Genomic DNA, 14,240 nt, shown 5'->3' with positions numbered 1-14,240 from the left:
AGGGGACAGCCTATCAGAACCAGAACACTCCATTCAGCGCTAATCGAAAGGTAGTCAGCTGCTGATTTTCCAGTCGGACCAGCTGCCTTTTCTGTCAGACCAGTTGCCTTACACATGGGCCGAATGTTGGCCAGTTTTTTTTGAACCGCCCAATGTCGCCTGACTATCCCATATGTATGGGGATTTAGGTGGGTGCAGATTATTTAACTTTCTTCTTTGAATTACTTTGAAATTAACATAAAAGAGTTGAAGCAACTTTAGTAGATGACATTTAGCAAAGGTACATCCCTCCCAAAAGCACAGCAAGACCCAGAAATGTGTGAACAAAAACACCAAAACTGAGATGGTATGCAGTACAGACAGAAGATGTACAGGTTGTAATGTAGAAGATCACCAACCAAGTTGTCAGTTACTACTAAGGCCGCGTACACACGCGGGGACTGTTTGGCCAACTTTGTCCGTCAAACAGTTTCGGCAAACAGTCCGCTCAAAATTAGCATGGACGGACATGGCCACACACGACGGACGAACAGTTTGCTGAAACCGTGCGCGATGACGTGAACGGCACGTACGACGGGACGAAAAATACGACGTCCTATACACTGCATTATAACTTTCGGCGTGTAAATCCTTTCTGAGCATGCGCGGAACTTAGTTTGCCGAACAAGCCTACACACGAGGGGACTGTTCGCTGAAACAAAGTTTCAGCGGACAGTTTTTCGGAATTTCCGAAAAACCTTGTTCAGCGGACTGTTCGCTGAAACTGTCCGCTGAAAGCCCACACACGGGCGGACTGTCCGCCGAAACACTGTTCAGCGGACAAAGTTGGCCGAACAGTCCCCGCGTGTGTACGCGGCCTAAGGCTATTTATTGGGGCTGCACAGAGGGAGACCCCTTTCAACTGGCCCTTCATCCACCATATGTGATGTTATAATGATAGTCCCCGTGATGTTGCTCATGGGAGAAATGCAGAAGAATTTTTTTTTTTTTAAACAAGTACCAATAACTTGTTTTTGGTTACTAGTTGGCAGTTAGTAATGGTAGACAACAAATGAAACAAAGCTTAACATTTTGTATATCATAAATACATATTAAGTTATAGGAGATCGTATGCTTCTAAACGAAGGTGCTGCTCTATACTTATGACTAAATGTACCGATTTTGCTATATTGTTAAGAATGCATACTACATAATGTGTAAATATTCACAAACCGTAACATGTAAGAGAAAATTCAGGCAGAGACATACAATATATGGCTAAAGAGCTGAGGAAAATATCCATACTTGTACAGCCACTAATCATAATGTTCAGCCCCAAACTACATAAGAAAATGATAATTTAAACATAGGACAGCTATGGCTGAAGTGACAGTAAATAAGTATATATACATGCAAAAAGATTGCCCAAAATATAATGATAAAAAACAGAATGGCATACAATATAGACTGCAGAAACCATTATTTTAAAGGAAGACCATTTTTTCAAAGCAAGCTTGACTCATAATCATGGCAAGTTCTTCTTTGGCTGGCCTCATGATGTGACTTTTAATACCGGGGCAGCACTGTAATAACATCATGATCCCAAAGGGCACTAACCAGAATAAACGCTGCTCACAGGCACCCACAAGATGGCAGTGGGTTCAACTTCACAATGGCACAACATACAACAGCAAAGTAAAAATGTACATGGAGCGCAGATATAATATTATAATGAATGTATATAATGAACTGTGTTTTGAACAGGTATTACACACCTGAATTGTTCCTCTTAAATGGGGTCTATCCAACTCTGGAAGGGAAAGTTTTTGTTTGAAAATTGCTAACATAAAGCCCCATACACACTATCAGATTGTCTGCTGATTTTTGTCATCAGATTTACCAAAACCATGTAGTAGAAGGGCCTGCCTGATTGCATACAAATTGAAACTGCTAATGTTTGACCTCATATTACATGGTTTTGGTAATTCTGAAGGACAAACTCAGCAGAAAATCTGATAGTGTGTATTGGGCTTAAGATAGCGTTCAATAACTGCAAATTCTACAATGTCAAATCCTGACCTCTGTTCTTACCCACATAGCCTAAGCCAAGTAGATGTGTGATCAAATAGATGGCATTATAAAAACAGTTTGCACAAATAAAGATTGGAAATCTTTTCACAGTGGAAGCATAAGTAAGGAAAGGAATGTAGGCACAGTGGCCACATGAGTACATGTGTGGATGAAATGGAGTGTCCAAAGCAATCTCTAATCTGGACCTAACGATAAACTGTATACAAAACATTATTCTTACATTGGTAATATAGTAGAAGTTACCTAAAAATTAATGAGAATAATCAATCTTCAATGCCATTATTGATTGAAATATGTTCTGCACTGATTTGAGCTATAAATATATTTGGTTTTTATTGGTTATCTAGAATTCTTTGCCACGTGCATTGATAAAACTTGCATGTACTTCATGATCCCTCTTTAGAATAGCAGCATGCATCATTTTATAATATTATAAAATATATAAAATATTTAATAGTTTTAATAAAGGTGTCAACAATTTACCAATATTAATATTTATTATAGATGATGAACAAAATATGCTCCTTTTTATTTAATTGTATGTATGTTATATAATATTTCTTTAATTTCTCTGTACAATGTCTCTGGTAAGAATATTCATCTTCACTATTTGCCATGGTGACCATTGCCAGTGGAAAAAAAATGAAAGAAAATACAAGTGTCACTGGAACAGGAGGTGAGGGTTAACCTCTTGCGATAACTTTATTTAATACACGATTTATTCCATTGTTGGATAGCATATATTGCTATGAAAGTGCTGAACAGTCACAAAAAAATTAATGTCCTTGAACTATATGGTGCCTGCTCTGTAGGAAAAGCATTAGTTTACATCCCGGGTTTACTCTGAAGAGATCCTACAACAAACATTAAACATTAATTAAAAGTATAATTCTTTGGATTTAATTAACTGTACAGTTTATGTAACCCATCAGTATATATTTAGATCACCAGCCTACATATTTTTTACCTATACTGAATGCAACCAAATCAGTGGCTCTGGTGTGTTCTACTCATAGCTGTCACTCAGTTGTTGCAGTGACAACAAAAGGGCAAACTGGCAGAGAATAAAAAAAAAAAATTCAAGAAAAATCATCATCCTTTCAAATATTGCATATATTATGAGACGGTGTGGCATTCAGATTCTGATGTCAGGTAGGGAAAGAATAATGCCTCTACCTGATTGGTGTAGTATTAAAACTCAGCAATGTACTGCATTCTTGCAGTCGTTAGAGCCATGCATGGGGGCCAACTGGAAAATAACTGAAGGTAACCATTAGTAGAGTTTAGGGCCATGGTAAACGTATTACAATATATAAGGATCAAAATAACGACTAGTTCTGCTTAGGCATAACAGTAAGTTAAGGAAGGAATTGTATGTGTAACATAAAAGGAAATTGAATTACATTAAATTAGAATCAAAGTAGCAACTAGTTCTGTTTAATCATAAAAATAAGTCAAGGAAGGAATTGCATATGTAAACTATTATGATCAAATTATAGCAGAACCGAAGAGAAAAATGGAGTGGCTGTGGGCCAAGATGCATCATATCATAAGAGTTAAATGCTCAATGGGCATATCTATTTTTGCTAGATAATAAATATGAGTTTCCTAACACTGCCAGAGGACTTGTGAATATGCCATGTCCTGAAATGACATCTTGTCCCATTAAGAGCAGTTACAACTACATGTCAAGGCTACGGTATATGATCCACAGAAATAAGTTGGTAACTGTTTCCCTTTACTGATTTGATGCATTCATGCACAGAATGTGTGCAGTTCGGTTCCTAATCACTAACATTGACAGAAGGTTTAAATCATACTTGCGCTACCTACAGGGAATTAAATAAATACATATTTGGCATACATTCTACAGAGCCTAGTGGGTAGGTTTCTGAACTTGGCATTAAAAGCTGTGCTACTCATTTTATGATTGTGTACAAATATAAACGAATCAAAGCTCCCTAATAATGCCAGAAGGAATCCCTGTTCTTTTACTAAGGTTTTATGTATGACACAACAAAATGGCTGTAACTCTCACAACACATGTGAAAAAAGAAGGTGGACCTATGTGGTCGGCACTAAGTTTCTCATGTTACTGATTTAAAACATGACATGAAATTTCAGCTAAGGACTATAACTGTAATATGATAGTTCATGCCTGACGTAGAACTGTGCACTGGTATACTTGAATGGATTGTTAGGTGTCCTAATGACTGCTTGTTGGCAAGAGCTATGTGTATTGAAAATGTTTGAGCTCCAGAAAACCTTCCATACAAAGCAGACAAGGACACAGGATGTATTTTTCAGTTAAGAACTACAGAATTTAAAATTAAAATAATTTTTCATGGTATTGTGTTGAACATATTAACTACAATCCTACCATTTCAAAGAGTCTTCCCAAGATTAGGGCTACTACCATGAGACCACATCATTTATCTGACATCACATTACATTACTCTCACATGTAAGTTAAAGAAGAAATCCCCATTGGGGAGATTTAATATCACTTTCTATCCTACAGACAAAACAGGAAGGGAGAGGAAATTCCTGTAAATTAAGGGAATTCATTGGGGCCCCTCGGGTCATCACAACTAGTGTCCCCATTGGAAGATTCCCCACTTGTTCTAGGGACAACCCATAATTTGAGATTGAATTTTACATTCATTTTTGATGATAATGGCAAACAGGACAAATAGAGAGGGTGAGTCTCCCAAAAAATAAATACATTTAAAAAAATAGAAAGTACAAAATAAAATAAAGACATTTTGAGCGACAGTACCCAAATAACAACCAAATACAGAAATGAAAACACAAATTAAATAGACTAAGGTACTCTAAATACAACTCCTCCCCGCAAAAACTCTTTAAATAAGGAGAAACAAGTATATCTTTTTTTTCCAAGAATATTATGCTTAAGCAGCTCAATGAGCAAAGGAAGCAGAAGAATAATTTGCCAGCCTCCGACCCAAGTTAGTGATTTCCCTTCAGAGTCTGCTCATTCCTACTGACAGGAGACAGTTTTTTTTTTTATAGTATATGTACTTCAAGAAAAACATATAGTCATTTTTCAGTTTATTTTACATAGTGAAATTAAATAAGACACTAATTCATCTAGTTCAACCAACAATTTTACAAATATGATCAACTGCAATCTATTATTTTAGACCGGGTTCACATTTGTGCGGCTGCAGTTTCCAGCATGGGGTACGGTGCGTTCCTGTTCAGCGGGTTCAGGTGTGATTCAGTCTGAATTTTTGCCTGAATTCGCACTTGGCCTGGATCCAAAGACCCTTTTGGAATGCGCACCACGACTGCCCTGGACATTTGCGAACTGGCTCCATTGAAAGCCAGTCACACTCGCATGTCGTGCAAATTGGATGCAATAAAAATGCATCCAATTTCGCATGTACGCATGCCTGGCCTTAAGGATCCAAAATAGGCCATTTAATAATAGGCAACTTGAGCATTTGCTTGGGTCCACTAGTACACAAAAAACAATAAGCATGATATCCCCTTTGTGTTCACATTTATGGTTGCTAGGGGTCTTCACAAGGGGCTCAGCTTTCAGTGGAAAAGGCACAGCCCAAATCTCCCAAAGTAAAGCTTACTTTTCAGTATGCAAAGGGTCATCAAATCATCAACTGAATTTGTATAGTTTTTAAATCTGATTATTTAATTTATGCTTTGGAGATGCACTCAAAGGGTAGACACTACATATCACTTTAATCTAATTTCTTATGTCCATTGTACTACTCAGCTTCAACACCTTAAGGTCCCAAAATTCTTACATATGACATGAATGTAATTTGTCTTTGTTAAAAGCTACAAATTTTTGGCTTTCCATACAAATGGCAAGTAGATATACGCTAAACAAAAAAATATGGTCATGGAGGAAGGAGGCATCTGGGCTCAAGCAGGTACTGTCTCTCCTAAAGGCCTAAAGAGACCCATTTTAATGGTATGACATGTTTGCCCCAATGCAGCAAGCAATATCTATTTAATAATCTATATACATATATTCAATTATTTAATTACGTTGTATTTTCTGACAAAAAATTGACTATGAAACCACAATATAACTTCTATGTAGCAAATAATTAACAGGTTTGATTTATGAGATAAAAGAATTCTGATCAAAATAACTGAGCTGTTTTAGCCTGTTAATGTTTATTTCCTTTTCTTGTACCAAGAGGACAAGTAAGATCAGAATCCCTTTAAAAACTCTTTGTTTATGGAGAAAGCTCCCTGTTACAAGCTGCTGACTCAGGACACAGGTTATATCAGGTGTCAAACTAAGCTCTGTTTTGGTTCAGATGGATCATTTTATTTAAATTATTCTTCTTGTGACTGACTATTCTATGAAACCTCCCAGGAAGCTAACTGTAGTCTCTAGAAAACACTCTAATGTGCTAAAATCAGAAAGCGTAATGCACACAATTGGATTTTCCGCCAACAAATGTTGGATGTGAGCTTGTTGGCGGAAAGTCCGACTATGTGTATGCTCCATCGAACATTTTTTGTCGGACTTTCCGCCAACAAATGTTGGCTAGAAGGTTCTCAAATTTTCCGCCAACAAATGTTTGTTGTCGGACTTTCCGATCGTGTGTAAACAAGTCCGTAGGACAAAAGTCCATGCATGCTCGGAATCAAGTCGGAGCCGGCAATATAACTAGCGTTCCTAATGGAGATATCACGTACGTCTTGTACATCACTACGTTCGTAATTGTTGGCCAACATTTGTGTGACCGTGTGCATGCAAGTCAATTTGGAGCCAACATCCTTCGAATAAAAATACACGGTTTTGTTGTTGGAAAGTCCGATCGTGTGTACGGGGCATTATTGTATCCTAATCTGAGCATTATGTAATTCACTGTAGCTAGTCTTTACACAGCAGCACAAAGAGTCATTGGGAGTGTGCTTCCTGGGCCTATGCTCTGTAACTTCCTCTTTCACTGTTACCCATATTAACAATTACTTTTAAACTACCAAGGCAGATTTGCTACTCATTAGTGGCTGTAAGAAAATTCTCAGTAGAGACATTTTTATCTCTCCTGCATCTTCAAAACAATTTCCAGATTACCAACAAATTAGACTAGGATGTATGGATAAATAGCTAGAGTAATGAGAAGTTAGGCTGAGCTCTCTGTACTTTTCAGCTGGACTATAGCTATAACAGACATGAGGAACCCTAAAACAGAGTGTTTTTCTCATAGAGTAGGTTATTGGTTTTATAAAACTGCATTCAGGAAATAATCCTATAAATCCTACTTTAACTCAAATGCTAACAGAGTGCTTTTTTACAGTTGACACATGCTCAAATTATTCTAGGATATTGTAACAGTCCAATCCCATTAGACAAATAAACAGTAACTCAAATAGAATTCTTAAATTATACTAACTAATCTTAAAACTGCTCCTACCCTTCTGACACCTATTCTAACTACCCTGTAGTTATCCTGCATATACCTACCTATTCTCAGGCTGCCTTGTGTCAGCCAGCATTGGCTACAGGGAAAAGGAGAGAGTGCTCTGGCAACAGCTGGAATTCCTAAGTAGTGATGTCAATCATACACTTTCCATAGGCCATCCGTTGTTGGTGCTCCTTCCTCTCCCCTTAAGCTGCTGCTAGCTGAAACAGGATAGTGGATCATGTGACCAGACCAGGCCTGAGCATAGGTATGCATATGCATCTTTCTTCTTCTGGGTACCGTATATACTCGAGTATAAGCCGAGATTTTCAGCCTCTTTTTTGAGGCTGAAAGTGCCCCCCTCGGCTTATACTCGAGTCATCGCTGTCTGCCCGCTCGATCAGCGTGTCGAGCAGACAGACAGCGGCCATTCTATTCAAAAGCCGCGCCTCCGGCTCCGCCTTCGCCTGTGATAGGCGGAACACTGAATTTCCCAGCAGCCTGTGTTCCGCCTATCACGGACATCGTATCATCCTCGTACTACGGACGAGGATGATACGACGTCTGTGATAGGCGGAACACAGGCTGCTGGGAAATTCAGTGTTCCGCCTATCACAGGCGAAGGCGGCGGCGCAGCTTTTGAATTTTACAATGGCCGCCGACGAAGAGGGCACGGGACGGAGGCAAGGCAAGGCACGGCACGGGACGGGACGGGACGGGACGGGGGCAAGGCAAGGCACGACACGGGACGGATGCAAGGAGGCAAGGCACGGCACGGGACGGAGGCAAGGAGGCAAGGCACGGGACGGAGGCTCGGGACAAAGGTAGGCTGGACACACACACACACACACACACACACACACACACACACACATGGATGGAGACACACACAGGGATGGATGGATGGATGGATGGAGACACACACACACAGGGATGGATGGATGGATGGATGGAGACACACACACACAGGGATGGATGGATGGATGGATGGAGACACACACACACAGGGATGGATGGATGGATGGACACACACACACAGGGATGGATGGACGGACACACAGGGATGGACGGACACACAGGGATGGACGGACACACAGGGATGGACGGACACACAGGGATGGACGGACACACACACAGGGATGGACAGGCATGTCTCACCCTCGGCTTATACACGAGTCAATAAGTTTGCCAGTTTTTTTGGGGGTAAATTGGGGGCCTCGGCTTATATTCGGGTCGGCCTATACTCGAGTATATACGGTAATTAGTATAGATGTTAGAAGGGGGTGGGAGCCGATTTAAGATTATTTATATTGATACTTTAAGAAAGTATTTTTCTTAACCTTTTTTCAGTCAAGGCACCCTTTAAAATTATGGACAATCTCAAGGCATCCCATTCTAAAATGTAAAAAACTATTCTAATAGTATTCCATAATGCAGCAACATCCACATATGTAGGACACCCAATGTTAGCGGTGATTTAGTCTTCCAAATCTAATACACTTTTGCACACTAGTACTGACTTGTATTCCAATGTTTCTCTTCTCCCTCAGTTTTTTCTAATCACTCAGCTAATGTGACCCTAACGCTGACAGAGAGGGGCAGAGAACTGCCAAACCTCCTTATCAACTTGATGACATCATTGGTTGTTAGGACGCCAGCAGCTAGAGGGTCACAATGCTGCACAATGAAAACCTGTGGCTTTATATTACTGAAAGGCAGGCTTCATCCAACTGCTGGCTTGTATACAATATTGAAGCAATTTTTAGGCATTTTTCCAAGGCACCCCAGGGTGCCTGGGCACCCTGGTTGAAAAAGGTTGCTTTAAGATGTACATTAGTTGAAAAAAAAAGAAGCCTTTCTTTCTCCCTCCTTGATTTGGTCATCTGAACAACTGCCATTGATCAGGTGGTCTCTGCTAAAGGTATTTAGAGGATTGACATTTAGGCAGTACTGAGTCATCAGTGGCTTTCCCTGAAAAACGAACTCACTGACAGGGACCACATAACCAATGCCTCGGTAATTATCACTTAACTATTTGCTGTAGTGAGCCCATTATCCTGTTTTTATTGTATTTATCCAACAGAGCAGAAATTTTAAAAGCTCAAATCAATTGTTTAAGCATAGGTTTGTTTTAATGATATTACAAAAAGACTTCCCATAATTGGCCAAATCCAGCACTGGGTCTTAATGAACCCCATTGTTTTTACTGCAAATGCCCAGTGACAAGATGTACTGGCAGACGGCAGATGTTTCAATAGTATCTATCATATCTAATCACTTGCTCTCAGAGATATGTGCCCAGCTTTCATTTAAAATGGCCAGACAGACCATTTGAAACAGCATGCATATGAGTAAGTAAACTATATTTTAGAAACATTAAACTTGCATAATACACACCTGACATTCCTTTGTTACATCTGCATGTTATATAATGTTGTATTGTGCAAAAATAATTTTAACATTTAAATGCACACACACCAGTGATGTCCTTGTCAACTTGTAATGCTAGTAAACATATGATGCTTGCCTTTTTCTACGCATGATCTACCATGTCAGAGAACATTAAATTAACATTCTTTCGGAATCGCATACATGAAATCTGTAGTGTCTTTACATGTATGATATATACATATAACGCAATGATACAGAGAAACCATCTCTACAAATGTACATGTCTATGAATAACATATATTTTCAAGAAATTGAACAGATCATTATTAAAATACAAAATGCATAACAACAGAATTACAGATGCGGTAAATACATAATCTATAGCTTCTGAACAGACATACATTCTATATCTCCAAATCCCGATTACATGGAATTTAATGATAATGAAAACCTCAATCATCTGACTTCTTTTACAAGATCTAATACATGCTTTCATGATAACAAGAATGTTACTGTAATTTAAAACATCCTCAGAATTACTGAAATCTAAGAGCTTATATAAAAATATGGCTTCCAAATGTCTAATATATTCACTATTGTCCTATAAAACATTCTTCTGGAATGAACACATTGCCCACAAGGAACAGGGGAAGGCCACTTAATGTTTTCTAAGTCATGGTCTATGGACAGAGGTCATTTTATGGTCCTTACTGTGACCACAGCCTGAGCTATAGCACCATTGTACAGTTTGAACATATCATGGCTGTTTTCAACGACAGTGGCAAAAAATGGCAGAAATAGCCAGTAGCCATTTCAGGGAATAAGACACAATAAGAGATTGCATTTTATGACATAAGCTTTTGTTTATAGGACCTAAAATGGAAAACGCAAAAGGAATCTCCACAATTAAACATGACATGTTTTCATATTGATATGAAGTAGAAATGTACAAGCACAATTATCACAAAGGGGTTTTCCGATTGGAAACATGGATGTAAAGACAGAGCGCATTCTAGAGGTGAAAAAATTAGACTCACGTAAGGTCTTCTCTTATGAGGAGAAAATGGTGTAAAATGTGTAAAGAGGTTTCTCTCACAAAATGGACGCCTGGGGGCTGACAGATATTATATTACTGTGGGTTTCTATTGGAAAGGGGCCATAGTTAAAGATTTTACACACAATGAGAAACCATTTGCAGTCAGAAATATGCCATAAAAAGAAATGGATTTACTCAAATATTTTACAGTATATATAACAGCTATATAAGGCTGCACAGATTATTAGGATACAAATAAAAAAATATATATATATATATCTTTTTTTTTTTTTATCAGTTGACAAAACAACTCAAAAGCCATTTTTAAGTAATAAGATAAGACGTAATTCAGAACTGAACCATTGCCAATATTATATTTACATGACCAAAGCAATGAGAAAACTACATTATTATACACATACTTTTAAGCAACAGATAAATGCCATATATTTTATCAAATCTACCTTCTGCAAGGCACTTTAAAACATTTTATTAAAATATTGCTGCTTTACTTCAATGCTGCCATTTTCAAGGACTATGTAGCCAAACCAATGCAGTCTTACCGTATAGTACACTGACGGTGGAAAATTTTGAGGGATCCTTTGGTAAGGGTATTCAGTAGTGGTATCTTCCTTTCACTGCTGGGAGAAGATCAGAAATGCTGATGGAAAAAAAAATTTGTAAATTCCAGTGAAGGTTTTGTTCTGAGCTCATAATACGGAAAAACCCTATTGGTCCCACGAAAAAGCCACATGATTTGCAGCGTTGCGCATGTGACCTATTTTCTTCATAAAAAAAATCCCTTATTTGCTGTAAATGGGATTCACTGCTGTAGGTGCTCATGGAACATCTCCTACAGCTGTCTATGATTTCTGTGACTGGGCTCCATTGAGGCATATATGGGGCAAGTGCCCCTGGCAGCGAGACCCATATTAACAAGTCTCCGTTTCTGGAGAGCGGAATTATTTAAGGCAATTGGCAAATTCCCAATCGGTGACCAGCCTCAACAAATTATTGTATCATGAGAATAACACTACAAGGGACAGTCTCTAAAGGACACATTTAACAACAAGTTCAGGCTAAGCTTGGTAAATTTGTTGGTGCTTTGGTGAACTAAAATTGCCTCCACAGTGTTAGAAGAAGGGAATGAAAAATCAAAGTGTCACAGTGCTACTAATGTTCAGAAAACCTACTGACAGATGTTCCTGGGCACAAGACCGAAGAGGAGAGGGACGGGGGGGAGTAATGCCCTTTAATCATCTGATTCATATCTGCGATGATTCACCATGATTAGACTGTATGTATCTCTGTACAATATAGACTGCAAATGGGGCTCAAATATTTGCTACTGAGTAACAAGCCAAGAGATGCCAGGAGCTGCACAAGCTATTGTTGCGTTGACCGCAACATGTACCTATCCACTAGAAGTCCTTAATAGAGCTTGTCGGTTCCAATGTGACTGAACAAAGCCTGACAGATCCTAAGCCAGTGGAAATTGTAACACAATAAAATACGGCTATCTCCAGTATAGAAACTTAGCAGGCAAAGAGTTAACTGCCAGCCTGGCTTTTATATCAAATGTGTTCAGTTTTAGTGATAGAGAGGAATCAGGATTAAAGCCTCCAGATTAAATCCACTCTGCTTTTACTAAAACCAACCTCCACACCCACATCATCAGATCCTCCTGGAAACATTTATGAACAAGAACTGAATATACAGTAGTATACATCAATGCACTTCGTATAATATTTTGAAATGCCAATAAGGCATGCTGTACTGATGTATGAGCAAGGATGCACTTGGGAGTATTTGCGTGTATTTGTGAGTATGCAAACACAAGCAGGAAGCGTGGAATTTGCGTGTATTTGTGCGTATACATGGAAAAATACTGATTGGCAACTCAGATTTCTATATTTGTTTTTGCTTTTTTCTACTGATCAATACACATGTTTACGGCCTGTGTAAACAGGCATATTGAAAACAATGGGTTGCATTTAGATCAGTAAAAAGACTTTATGCCTGAAAACTGAAAGTTTTCAGGCACCAAATGTGCAAGAGGCCTTAATGTTTATTGCACTTCAGTTTTAATTCATAGTACTTTCCTTTTACATGCTTAAAATGGATCCAACTCACAGCCCGGTTCCAAAAGAGGGCATGTCTGTCTTGGCCCTCTTGACTTGACACAAATCTTTATTTAAAAGATACTTAATGTGACATTCACCGTATACCCAAAGACAATTTTTTTTTTTTTGTATTTTTTAACTGATTTTTACAACACAAGGTAAAGTAAAAGTTTTAAAATTTACACCAAGACAAGGCATGGCAATTTTTAAGTGGCCATCGCTTGAGGTTCCTCGCGTACTATAGTGTCAATTCAATAAGCCATAAAGCATGATATATTTTCATTACTATGCGTTATTTGCTCATTAACTTTTGAAAAGCATGTTTTAAATACAGTAAATTATCATGCAAATCGGATGATTTTAGAGCTCCTTTTTGCTTTAAACTGAAACTCATTTAATTTTAGCCTGGCTAGTGATTGGTTTAGTGATTTGTCAGCTGCTATTTCAGTACAAAAGCTGACAACCTTTTCTACTAAAACAGATGCCTTTTGACAGATGTCAGTAGATTTTAACAATATAACAATCATTTTGGTAAGTAAATATGCCAGCTTTCTGTAATTTCACATTATTCCTGAATTTTTTTAAAGAAAAAAAAAAAAAGTTCAACTAAATTTGTATAAAAATATTGTTTAACAAAATTTGAAATAGATGTCTGTGCTAACATTTGGTAAAGGAAATTTGGAATTTCAAACTTGACTGAAATGACTCGTCTTAATGTAGCAAAGTTCAGAGAACAGACCTCGTTTACCCCTTACGCCAAAACAATACAGCGACAGAGTGACTCACCATGTGCAGTAGGGTCTGTGATTTGGGTGGGTGGCATCCAGTTTTGGAAATCACGCACATTGTCAGTCTATAAGTAACCTCTGCCATGGCCCTCAGCAAGGTCAGGTCTACACGAGGGGGGTGGCCTTGTTGCTTTTGCACTAATCTCTTCAGAAGGGCGTGAAGGGGAGCTGAGAGTGGGAATCCGAGCACATGTTGTAGGAAGTACATCCTCAGGCCAGGAAACAATGCTGTCTCCATCCCAGATCAATGCTGCACCTTCCAATTAACCTTCAGTTGCTAATGAAACACAGCCAAGAGTTGACTAACAATGTGTTAATTACAGAACTACACTGAACTGATAACAATGATTAAAATGTTCTTTATATAATGCACCAACATACTCTTATATGTGAGCGAAAAGACACAAGACAATTAAAAATATTT

General features: G+C 38.4%; 1 protein-coding gene across 10 annotated transcripts in view; it reads right to left on the bottom strand.

Annotated features, from left to right (window-relative positions):
• PCBP3 (poly(rC) binding protein 3) overlaps window positions 1-13,915 on the bottom strand; it is a 123,508-nt gene extending 109,593 nt beyond the window's left edge. For 3 of the 10 annotated variants that reach the window (XM_077448154.1, XM_077448155.1, XM_077448156.1), the window contains exons 1-2: window positions 13,815-13,914; window positions 11,469-11,546 (exon numbers count right to left, since the gene is read on the bottom strand). The gene's annotated coding sequence lies outside the window, so the exon portion shown is untranslated. Of the gene's footprint in view, window positions 1-11,468; window positions 11,547-13,814 lie in introns of all 10 variants that reach the window. The other 7 variants (XM_077448148.1, XM_077448150.1, XM_077448157.1 and 4 more) reach the window with 4 other exon arrangements.
• Window positions 13,916-14,240: the final 325 nt, after the last annotated feature.

This window comes from Lithobates pipiens, unplaced genomic scaffold, assembly GCF_037356315.1.
Source record: "Lithobates pipiens isolate NorthernLeopardFrog02 unplaced genomic scaffold, aLitPip1_a1.2 Scaffold_22, whole genome shotgun sequence".
In the NCBI taxonomy this organism is placed as follows: Eukaryota; Metazoa; Chordata; class Amphibia; order Anura; family Ranidae; genus Lithobates; species Lithobates pipiens.
This window is presented reverse-complemented; position numbering and strand designations above follow the sequence as displayed.